The sequence below is a fragment of the Muntiacus reevesi genome, chromosome 19 (genome assembly GCF_963930625.1).
Source record: "Muntiacus reevesi chromosome 19, mMunRee1.1, whole genome shotgun sequence".
NCBI classification, from domain to species: domain Eukaryota; kingdom Metazoa; phylum Chordata; class Mammalia; order Artiodactyla; family Cervidae; genus Muntiacus; species Muntiacus reevesi.
The window spans coordinates 15,065,029-15,078,035 of record NC_089267.1 but is presented as its reverse complement, the minus strand read 5'-3'; the positions used below and the strand labels follow the sequence as shown (position 1 = coordinate 15,078,035).

The 13,007-nt window shown below is 40.3% G+C and overlaps 1 pseudogene; it reads left to right on the top strand.

Annotated features, from left to right (window-relative positions):
• The first annotated feature begins 4,729 nt into the window (after positions 1–4,729).
• Positions 4,730–5,233, top strand: LOC136150772 (peptidyl-prolyl cis-trans isomerase A pseudogene; annotated as a pseudogene).
• Positions 5,234–13,007: the final 7,774 nt, after the last annotated feature.

The following is a 13,007-nucleotide window of genomic DNA, read 5'->3' as shown; positions in this document are numbered from 1 at the left end:
AATTACATACATTTTGGAATTACATACATTTTTGTCCCCACCACTTATTAGCTGTGTGAATGTGGGCAAATTACCTTAACGCTTCCAATCCTCAGTATTCTTGGCCATAAAATTGTCCTAATAACAGTGCCTGCTTCATAGGGTTGCTACCAGGAGTCATGAAATAATCTATGAGGAGCACTCGATACATATGAAATGCAAGAAATTATTTATACATTCAAATGCATTTAATAGCATATTGGTAAAAAATCCACCTGCCAGTGCAGGAGACACAAGAGATGTGGGTTTGGTCCCTGGGTCAGGAAGATTCCGGGAGAAGGAAATGGGAACCCACTCCAGTATTCTTGCCTGGGAAATTCCATGAACAGAGAAGCCTGGCTGACTACAGTCCCGTGGGGTCCCAAAGAGTCAGACACAACTGAGCCACTGAGCACTCACAGAAAGAATATAGTGTCTAATATTACGGGATATGAGCAAGTTTAACATAACTTCAAAGATAAATATTATCGGAAACTGCAGTCACTATTACAATAGCAGTCATTTTTGAACAGGCTCTGAAGAATTCCCCCAGGAGCTCTCAGGAGCCACCTGGGGTGGGGAAGCAGCTTGGCATAGGGAACGCTTGGTGTAGGGAATGGTGGGTTGCGGGGAGCAGTGTCAACTATGGACATAAGAGCTGGGAAGCCTAGTCTGACACATCCTTCCCTCAGGCCCACAAGAGCATCTCAACATCATCTGAAGACAACTTTGATTCTTCATTTTCTCTCACGCCTACATCCAACCTATCAACCAATTATCAGTGCTACCTTCGAAATACATCTACATTCTGACCATATCAGGCTACCTCTAACTCCAACACTTTGACCTACATCTTCATTATTTTTCTGCTGTTATCCCATCTCCCATTCCTCCACAAAACCTGTTCTCAGCCATAATGATCCTGTTGAAACCTGAACATGATCTTATCACTCTTGTACTCAAAAGTTTCAATGGTTTTCCAATGAATGTAGAATAGAATCAAGAATTTTTTTCTATGAGTTTCAAGGTTATATACTCCTTTTAGATAACTTTTCCTACCAACTTCCTATTCAGTCTTTCTGATCCAACTTCAGTGGTCTTAGTGTTCCTCCAACACATCAAACACACACCCATCTCAAGGTCTTTGCATCCGTGATACCCACCATCTGGACTACCTTTCTGCATGGTATTCACAGGGGCACTTCCTTCATATTTCTCTTCAAATGACATTGTACTAGAGATGCCTTCCCTGACCCTTATGCATAAACTAAGCTCCCCATCACCACCACTTCCTTCTTCATACACCTTTTCTTCTTCACAGCACCTATCACCACCATCAGACAAATATATTACTCACTGTTCACTGCCTGATCTTGTACTAAAATGTAAATTTCATAAGAGGAGATTATTTTCTTTATTTTATTCATCAAGGCATCCTACTATCTAAATTGGGCTTCCCAGATGGTGCTAGTGGTAAAGAACCCACTTGCCAATGCAGGAGACATTAGAGACAAGGGTTCCCTGGACAGGAAGATCCCCTGGAGGAGGGCATGCCAACCCACTCCAGTATTCTTGCCTGGAGAATCCCCATGGACAGAAAAGCCTGGCAGGCTATAGTCCATAGGGTTGCAAAGAGTTGGACATGACTGAAGCGACATAGCACACACACAGTACCTAAATTAGTCCCCAGTACCCAATAAGTGGTTAACAGAACTTTATAATTGATTGGCAGAGTGAAGGAGAAAGTGGTACCCTGGATGACTCTTCCAATCTTGGCTCATGGAAGTGAGCAGATGATGGTTCAATTCATTGATACTGGGGATCTAAGAAGAGGGTCTGGTAAGGGGTGTATTAGATCTCTTTTCCTGCTTAACAAATTACCCTAAAAGATATGAACTAAACATTCTTAGCACAGAGTTTCTGAAGGTCAGAAATATGGGAGCAGGTCTCTACGAAATTGAAACCAAGCTACCGGCCAAGGCCACAGTCATCTTAGGAGTCTGTTGTTACTGAAGGATTCATTCCCAGGCTTGCTCATGTGGTTGTTGGCAGGTCTCGGATCCTCCTTAGTGATTGACTATAGGTGTCAGTTCTGCTCCATAAGACTGCCCTCAACACAGCAGCTGGCTTCCTCTCCTCCCCACTCTGTGTCCCACCCTCCCCACACAGTGAGATAGCCAAAGGAAAGAAAGCACAGGCAAGAGAAAACTTTCCAGATGGAAGCTGCAGAGTTCTTTTAACCTAATAGCATAATTGACACACCAGCACTTCCTCCATATTGGTCACATAGACCAGACCCGTACAATGTGGGAGGGGATCACACAAGTAGGTGACCATCAGGAAGTAGGAACCCTTAGGAAGATGGCCAGGAAAGGGGACAAACAGTCACTTCAATAAAGGACAGGCTGACATTGAAAGGTCTCTAAGATATTTAAGGGGACATGTCAAGGAAAAGTTGGGGTAGAGGACAGATCTAACAAATGAGGACAGGCCAGGAAAACATCCTTCTTTAAGTGCGCTTCAGTGATAGTTACAGCTCATGATTCAGATTTCTTACGTTGGGATTAAAGCTGATCTAACTTCATTTCATTTTATACTACCAATATTATTTATTTCTTCATTGAAGTATTGTTGATTTTCAATATTGTGTTAGTTTCAGATGTGCAGCAAAGTGATTCAGTTTTACACAAATATGTATGTATGTATCTCCCTTTTCAGATAACATTGTTATTTCTGAAGTGTGAATTTAGAAGAATGTATATATTTATTAAAATTAAGGATAACCTTCTACGCTATAATTAAAGATTAATACAGTTATATGTAATTAAATGAACTATTGATTCACTCTGGTAATAACACTTTACTTAGTGCATTAAGGAACATCTATAAAGGATAAAATCAGAACACATAAAATTCATTTTCCATTCATCCTACACCACTGTGAAGTTTGAGATCATCAGGCAAAAACAACCCAACATTCCCTTATCTGACTCAAATCTTCTCTATTACCTTCCATTTCAGTGAGAAAAAAAGAAAGGATAATAATCCTTCCGATCATACCCTGGATGCCAGCTGGCCTGACCATCTCTGAGAACTTGCTCTTGAAGAATCTTCCCACTGCTTACTTCTCACATCACATCCTCTCAAAGGACTCTTCCCTATGGTTTATAAACACCTGCACATGCCCTCTTCTTAAACAACAACCTTTCTGTACCTTCCTTACCTTTTTCTTCAAGTGCGGTCTTATCTACTTCCTTCCTTTTTCTGCCAAACTTTCCAAAAATAAAATACACTACCAAATTCCTATATTTTTCTTTTCATTTACCATATTCCAAAGTATATTCTCATCTGATGTGTTGAAATTGTTCTCCCATAGCCATCAGAGACCTCATAGTCATCAAGCCCACTGGCTTCTTCCCGTTTTCAACTTCCCCTACAGCACTCAATTGTGTTAACAGCCTTCTTGTATAGAAACCTCCAACTGATTCACTATAGACTCTTAAGCTCCCATTCCCCCCTCTCTCTTTGTGGTTACTCTGTCTCCTGACACCAACTTCAATATGAACATCTCTTAAGGATTAATCCATGGATTTCTTCTCTTCTCTCAAACTGTTTTCTCCTTTGCCAGTTTGATCCAGGCTCATGACTTGAAATACCAGCTGGATGCTGATAATTCCTTTTTATCTATGTAGAGCTCTTATTTTTCTCTCAAGGTCAGCCCCACATTTCTAACTGAACTAAATACATTTCCTCCTTCATGGGGACACCATCCTCCTGAGTCCTAAGCTGCAAACATTTTCACACCCTTAACAGCTCACTCTCCCTTGGTTGCCCACATGTAATCAATAGTCATTCTGCCTTCATAACAGCTCTAACATCCATTTCATCCTCCACATTCTCACCACCACTAGCTTACTTTAGACTCTTGGGAGTTTTCATTTGGAGCACTGGCAAAGTCTCCAAATTGTCTCTATTTTTTTCCCCCTCACATTCTGTTTTATATATCATTCCAGAATCTTCTAATGTCCCTAGAAAGCTTTCAGTGACTGCTTACTACCAAAGGAAACCCAAACCTTTATTCTGATCTTTTATTCTCTCCAATTAGCTGATACATCCTTAGATGTCACACTTTTTACCAATCTTACAAAAAGGCCCCAGCCTCCTTGATTTGGTTTCTGCTTTTCCTTGAACTCAGTGATTTAAGATTCGTTACTAGTAAAGTCACTGTTTGGCCTCAGATTAATGATCAAATAGCTTATCTGTTAAAGAAAATAAATTCATGATATCATGATACTTGTTAAAGAACAATAAGGCAGAATTCATTAAGGGGAAGTGTCATGACTGGTATAAGGACAAGGAGCTTTGCATCAGGGAAGAGAGACTGGACTCCACACCAAATACAACAGGGAAAAGTGGGGATTAATAGCCAGGAATGTAAAGGGAGCAGGATGAGAGTTAGGGGATGGGAAATTACTAAGGGGAAATATGGGAGCAGGGGGATTCTGGCTAAACTAACCTAGCAGGATTCTTGCTGAAGGCAGGCCAGGGTGATCACACATCACTTGGGGATGGTACAGGATGGGGAGCTTAAGTGGATATTAAGAGTGATCGGATATCAAGGGATGGGTTTCCCTGGTGGTTCAGAGGTAAAGCATCTGCCTGCGGCCTTGAAGACTCCACCACCTCGGAGCCTCCCACACTGTCCATGGTCATGGTCAACCCCACAGTCAACCCCACCTTGTTCTTCAACATCGCTGTCAATGGTGAGCCCTTGGGCCTCATCTCCTTCAAGCTGTTTGCAGACAAAGTTCCAAACGCAGCAGAAAATTTTCCTGCTCTGAGCACTGGAGAGAAAGTATTTGGTTATAGAATTTCCTAATTTCACAGAATAATTCCAGGATTTATGTGCCAGGGTGGTGACTTCACATGCCAGAATGACACCAGTAGCAAGTCCATCTATGGAAAGAAATCTGATGATAAGAATTCCATCCTGAAACATATAGGTCCTGACATTTTGTCCATGGCAAACACTGGCCCCAACACAAATGGTTCCCAGTTTTTCATCTGCAATGACAAGACTGAATGGTTGGATGGCAAGCATGTGGTGTTTGGCAAGATGAAAGAGGGCATGAATATTGTGGAATCTGTGGAGTGCTTTGGGTCCAGTAATGACAAGACCAACAAGAAGATCATTGCTAAATGTGGACAAATCTAATAAATTTGACTTGTGCTTTACTTAACCTGATGTGAAGAACTGACTCATTTGAAAAGACCCTGATGCTGGAAAAGATTGAAGGCAGGAAGAGAAGGAGATGACAAAGGATGAGATGGTTGAATGGCATCACCGACTCAGTCAGCATGAGTTTGGGTAAACTCCAGGAGTTGGTGATAGAGAGGGGCCTGGTGCGCTGCAGTCCATGGGGTCGCAAAGAGTCGGACATGACTAAGTGACTGAACTGAACTGAACTTACTTAACCACAAGACCATTCCTTCTGTGGCCCAGGAAAGGATCCTTCACCTGCATCTGCTAGAAATATCCTATGATCTTTATGCTCTCACTTTAGTTTTTTGGGTTCCATATTTTCCTTATCCCCTCTTCAAGTTTAGCTGGATTTCAAAGTTAAATTTATGATTATGAAATAAAAACTAAACAACAAAAAAAGAATCTGCCTGCAATTCAGGAGACACAGGAGAGTCAGGCTCAATCCCTAGGTTGGGAAGATCCCCTGGAGGAGGCCATGGTGACACACTCCAGTATTCTTGCCTGGGAAATCCCATGGACAGAGGAGCCTGGCAGGAGACAGTCCGTGAGGTCACAAAGAGCCAGACATAGCTGAAGCGATTGAGCACGTCACAGCACCTTCATAGCAAAGGTAGAGGATTCTGGCCGCACTGACAGCAGGACTGTTGCTAAAATTAACAAGGCCAAGACAGACATGGAAGCCCAAAATCAGAGCTTAACTGAGAAGAGCTCAGAAAAGTCTGAGAAAATTTTAGTCCAGAAGATGATGTTTGTCAATCTTAGCTGAGTTTAAATACTGCTGCTACTGCTGCTGCTACTACTAACAACCTTCAAAAATGACCCCCATGTCTCATTTTTTGAAGATCAAGAAACGTTTTCAATGAAAGATCTCCCATTGGCAGCTTTAATTATTCTTTTCTGCAAGAGAGCTGGTTTCTTATCACATAGTCAAGTGCAAAGTTTTGCTCTGTGTCTTTGTCTAGCTGAAAAAGTAATCCATTCAACCATGTATCAGATTTGAAATGTATCCTTTTCCCAGTTTTCTAATGAAAAAAAACCTTAACTGATACCAAAAAAAAAAGTTCCATGAGACATACTTTTGCACTTACAATTACCTAATAACAAATCATTCCTTATTTATTTAGCAATAATATTTTATGATTTATTTATGAATTTAGAGGTAGAAATCATTACTAACTGAAGTCACCAATAATTGATGCAAAGAACTAACACATTGGAAAAGATCCCCGATGCTGGGAAAGACTGAAGACAGGAAGAGAAGGGGGTGACAGCAAATGAGATAGTTGGAGGGCATCATCAACTGAATGGACATGAGTATGAGCAAACTCCAGGAGATAGTGAAGGACAGGGAAGCCTGGCATGCTGCAGTCCATGGAGTTGCAGAGTTAGACATGATGTAGAGACTGAACAACAGCAATAATTTTCATGGACTAGAAATCCACCAATATTATATAAATAATAACTCTCCAGAATATTGGCTAATTCCACTCAAGCCACTATCAGATACCATACTAAAATTTAAAACATTGCAGATAGCAAATTTAACAAGAAAACAAATTTAACAAGAAAACAAATCACTCCAAGGAAAATGTTCTCCTTTTCTGCTTGATAATTGACTAAAATGGAGAAAATGAGTAAACTGAGTGATCATCCCCACAGACCAATTTCTCACAATCTATATAATAATTCTTTCAGGCTCTCCAGGGTACTTTCAGTTCCACCAGCCCTATCTCAGTCCTCACGCTCTTGGCTCTAAATTTGAGCCCAGCAATCGTGGGTACCAAGCTGCTTTTTAGTACAACTTGTTGTCAGTATGATTCAGTTGGACATGGAGAAAACATACTTTGCCTTTATAACCGAAAGAAGTGGTTCTTTGATTCCAATTCTTAACACTGAGCAATATTTTACTTTCTAATATTTGTAAACTTTACAAATCACATTAGTATGTTTACCTGAAGAGAAATATTTTACCACCACACTCTTGACAAGCATTGGTGGGGGGGATCACCCAGTAAAGGTCTGTCAAGAAAACATTGGACATGGAGCCACAAGACCCATTGTGACTCCCAGCACTTTTCAGCTCAGTGACTATCATGTCACATGCCCTCTTTGACTTTCAGTGTCCTCAGGTGTAAAACAGAAGTCATTACTCTCAGGTGAGAGAGTTCTCATGCCAGTGAAAAGTGAGACACCACACAAGACAATCATTTTGTGAAAATTATAAAGCAATACACAAATAAAGTATGTTTTTTATGAGATCTCAAAAAATCTCACCTAACAAAGACAAGCTCCTCACAACACATTCACATCTTTGGAAACTCATATTTTTCAGGATAGAAAAGCATTTAGCTCCATGTGTCTCTGTATGAAACTGAAAAGCAAATGCACTTTGATTGACTAATAGCTGTATAACTCTGAAGAAAACTGAGCTAAAATAGGACTTGGGTAATATTAAGGTGAAATTGAGCAATATTAGAGGCAAAAAGTTCTGCTAGGTTCCAGCTTAAGGGGACAAAATAGGAAATAAAAATACATATTTCTCTCAAAATCCTTAAAGAAGTTGCCTTTATTAGTGTCAGGAGACACAATGTAAAATTTATAGACCACTTAAGGACCATAATCATCCTGGAGAAGAAGAAAACTTTCAGTTCTTTCTCCACAAATCATCTCTTTCATCAAACAGCAATCAGTTCAGTTCAGTTCAGTCGCTCAGTCGTGTCTGGCTTCTTGTGGCCCCATGAATCACAGCACACCAGGCCTCCCTGTCCATCACCAACTCCTGGAGTTTACTCAAACTCATGTCCATCAAGTTGGTGATGCCATCCAAACATTTCATTTTCTGTCGTCCCCTTCTCCTCCTGCCCCCAATCCTTCCCAGCATTAGGGTCTTTTCCAATGAGTCAACTCTTAGCCATCAGGTGGCCAAAGTATTGGAGTTTCAGCTTCAACATCAGTCCTTCCGATGAACACTCAGGACTGATCTCCTTTAGGATGGACTGGTTGGATCTCCTTGCAGTCCAAGGGACTCTCAAGAGTCTTCTCCAACACCACAGTTCAAAAGCATCAATTCTTCGGCATTCAGCTTTCTTTGTAGTCCAACTCTCACATCCATACATGACCACTGGAAAAACCATAGCCTTGACTAGATGGACCTTTGTTGGCAAAGTAATCTCTGCTTTTAAATATGCTATCTGGGTTGGTCATAACTTTCCTTCCAAGGAGTAAGCGTCTTTTAATTTCATGGCTGCAATCACCATCTGCAGTGATTTTAGAGACCCCAAAAATAAAGTCAGCCACTGTTTCCACTATTTCCCCATACAGCAATATCTTTCCTCAAATTTTCTTATGGCTAAGACTAGAAAGTCAAAGGTGCCCTACATTTTTTCCAGTAATTAATACACCTCTCCATATTTTTCTTAAGTCAAATCACATCCACTTACAGTGATGTGGCTAAGTTCTCAGGCTAGATAAATCTTGTTTATATTTAAACATCCATCACAAATAGAAAGGATGATACATAAGTATGTCTGATTAATTGAAGATCATCAAGTATCTAGTCATTCAATACAGGACTACACCAGAATGACCTGGTTATTAATAATGGCTGTTGGACCATCATTATGGAAGACATTAGAAGCAGTACCAATCTTAAGGAAAAGATAATCTTAACAAATCCTAATGAAAAGATGAAATTAAATTACTTTCTTTCCAGCTCTTCCATTTTTCTCTTTCTTCCCCAACAGCACTTCCAGGCTACTCTCCAGTTGTCCATGTGGTTTAATCACATGCACACACACACACCCCTACCATTTTGTTGTTTTTCAGTTGCTAAGCCCTGTCTGACTCTTTTCAACTCCATGGACTGCAGCATGTCAGACTTCCCTGTCCTCACTGTATCCCAAAGCTTGCTCAGATTTGTGTCCATTGAATTGGTGATGCTATCTGTTTCATCTTCTGTCACTCGCTTCTCCTCCTGTCCTCAATCTTTCTCAGCATCGGGGTCTTTTCCAATGAGTTGGTTTTTTGCATCAGGTGGCCGAAGAATTAGAGCTTCAGCTTCAGCATCTGTCTTACCAATGAGTATTCAGGGTTGATTTCCTTTAGTATTGACTGGTTTAATCTCCTTGCAGTTCAAGGTACTCTCAAGAGTCTTCTCCAACACCATGATTCAAAAGCATCAATTCTTCAGCACTCAGCCTTCTTTATGGTCCAACTCTCACACCCATACATGACTACTGGAAAAAATCATAGCTTTGACTATATGGACCTTTGTCAGCAAAGTGATGTCTCTGCTTTTTAATATGCTATCTAGGTTTGTCGTAGCTTTTCTTCCAAAGAGCAAGCGTCTTTCAATTTCATGGCTGTAGTCACCTTCCACGGTGACTTTGGAGCCCAAAAAAATAAAATGTGTCATTGCTTCCACTTTTTCCCCTTCTATTTTCCATGGGAGTGAGTGATAGTCACTCAGTCGTGTCCAATTCTCTGGGACCCCATAGACTGCAGCCTGCCAGGTTCCCCTGTCCATGGAATTCTCCAGGCAACAATACTGGAGTGGGTTGCCATTTCCTTCTCCACAGATGATGGAACCAGATAATATAATCTTACTTTTTTGAATGTTGAATTTCAAGTCAGCTTTTTCACTCTCATCTTTCACCTTTATCAAGAGGTTCTTTAGTTCCTCTTAATTTTCTCTCATTAGAGTGGTATCATATTTCTCCCAGCAATCTTGATTCCAGCTTGTGATTCATCCAGGCCAGCATTTTGCCTGATGTGCTCTACAGGTCAATTATATAAGCAGGGTGACAATATTGACATATTCCTTTCCCAATTTTGAGCCAGTCTGTTGTTTCATGTCTGGTTTTAATTGTTGCTTTTTGACCCAAATATAGGTTTCTCATGAGACAAGTAAGGTTGTCTGGTATTCCTATCTCTTCAAGAACCTTTCACAGTTTGTTGTGATCCACACACCTACCATGACCCTCATCAAATGCCATAAAAATCTCTATCCACCTCCTTTCAAATGCAGTGGCTTTAGTACCACTTAACTTCTTCTGCTTATAGCAATGCCTGAACAAATACAAAAGATATAATATTAATACCAAGAATATTTTGAATATTTACACATATATACATGTACTTAAATAACTTTTAAATCTAAAATGCCAACTCTCTGGCACTGGCTTTTATGGATTTTTTATGGATAGTTTCAGTGCAAAAGAGATATGTGAAGATGAAAAAGTAAGTAGATAGACAGACAGATACAGACAGCTAGACAAATGATAGACAAGCAGTCAGAAATTAACTGCTTATATGTCTGTGTATATTTTTATGGATATCTCTTCCTACTGAGGGGAGAAGACCCTTTATATCACACTACTTTAGATGACATTCTAGTCTGTTATATGTGAGGTTAACCATGAGATGAAACAACCATTTCCTCCCTGAACCAAGTACAACATTAAACAATGGACAAGACTTTTGCAAAATATTTCTTACCTTGCAAATGCCTTTTTAATCTTAGGTAAGAACATTTTCTAAAATTGGATTTGTATCTTCAAATTGCTTGACTTGTAGCACTCCTTATTCTGAAGCCTCTTTCTGATGTCTTGGTATCTATGACAGCTTTTCAAAAAAAATCTTTCCTTTCTATTTTCTGAAAAAATTTACTTGCTTCAAGAAACTTTTCTTTAGGGTTCTCTTTCAAAGATTATTTGGGAAAACAGTTATAATATGGAGACCCATATAGAGAGAATTACACTATTACATTTATGTTAATCATGTATTTATTTTTCTGCAATCCTTAAAATCCAGGAAGTAAACATAATCCCAGTTCTGTGATGAAGGAAAGCATATGTATGGCTCAAACTGACAGAGCTACATATAACATACAACTAACAGACCACTCGTAGAAGCAACTGACACTCACAATTAGGAATCATGAGTCCTTTTTCCACTCTTCCCTACAGTTGCTTGGTAATTCTGGATTTTCATTTACTCCCAGTTCAGTTCAGTTCAGTCACTCAGTCGCACCCAACTCTTTGTGATCCCATGAATCGCAGCATGTCAGGCCTCCTTGTCCATCACCAACTCCCAGAGTTTACTCAAACCCATGTCCATCGAGTCGGTATTGCCATCCAACCATCTCATCCTCTGTTGTCCCATTCTTCTCCTGTCCTCAATCTGTCCCAGCATCAGGGTCTTTTCCAGTGAGTCAACTCTTCACATGAGGTGGCCAAAATATTGGAGTTTCGGCTTCAGCATCAGGTCTTGCAATGAACACCCAGGACTGATCTCCTTTAGGATGGACTGGTTGGATCTCCTTGCAGTCCAAGGAACTCTCAAGAGTCTTCTCCAACATCAAGTTCAAAAGCATCAATTTTTCAGCGCTCAGCTTTCTTCACCGTCCAACTCTCATATCCATACATGACCACTAGAAAAACCATTGCCTTGACCAGACGGATCTTTGTTGGCAAAGTAATGTCTCTGCTTTTTAATATGCTATCTAGGTTGGTCATAACTTTCCTTCCAAGGAGTAACCATCTTTTAATTTCATGGCCGCAATCACCATCTGCAGTGATTTTGGAGCCCAAAAAAGTAAAGTCTGACACTTTTTCCACTGTCTCCCCATCTATTTCTCATGGGACCAGATACCATGATCTTAGTTTTCTGAATGTTGACCTTTAAGCCAACTTTTCACTCTCCTCTTGCACTTTCATCAAGAGGCTTTTTACTCCCAGAGACACTAATATTTGCCCTGCCTGCCTCAGAAGGTCATGTTGAGAATCAAATGAGATAATATATTTTAAAACAACATATTGTGTTAATGTTACTATTTATAGACAAAGAACACTAAAAACTATTTTTGACTTTTCAGGAAAATAAGCTCCCAGATTTTACCATTAACTTCCAGAATGAAATTTTTTTTTTTTTTATAACTTAAGTTGTTTTATAATCTGGTAGAAATGCCAAATCACAGATGTGGGGCATAAAGGCCCTGGTAAGTATAGCCATCTGAGCCACCAGAGAAGCCCCAAGAATACTGGAATGGGTAGCCATCCCCTTCTCCAGGGGATCTTCCTGACCCACGGGTCAGACCTGGGCCTCATGCATCACAGACAGATTCTTTACCATCCAAGCCACTAGCGAAGCTCCAGAAGTAGTTAAGCAATTGCTTAAGATCCTATAAGCTTTAAGGTACAGACTTCAAGGACAGTGGAGGCCTTCAGGTAGTTGAAGACCGTAAGATGGAGTCCAGGAGGCTTAGGCAGTCCTACAAGGGCAGCATATTATGGCTTCACCTCTCCACTCTCATCATCTCCTAACACACCAACAGCACCTCTACAGGGAAATAAATATTCACGTCTGTTCCCTCCTCAGCCCCACATGGAATTCTCTCTACTGATTCAAATTCTACCCAAGGTCACTATAAGGATCTCTGCCTTCCTTGATGATCTCTATAGCTATTCCAAACCAATGCTACTGACCAACATTTTAAGTACTTTTTTGCATCCCTCCCTCATTTTTGCTTTCGCTACTATCTGACTGTTTAATGATATATGTCTAGTTTCAACCTTTAAGTATAAGGTCCTGATAAAGGGATAAACTTGGAATTATGGACAACCATCAGAACAACTGTGCATGTGCGTGCATGCCAAGTTGCATCAGTTGTGTCTGACTCTTTGCAACCCTTTGGACTATAGCCCGCCTGTCTTCTCTGTCCATAGGA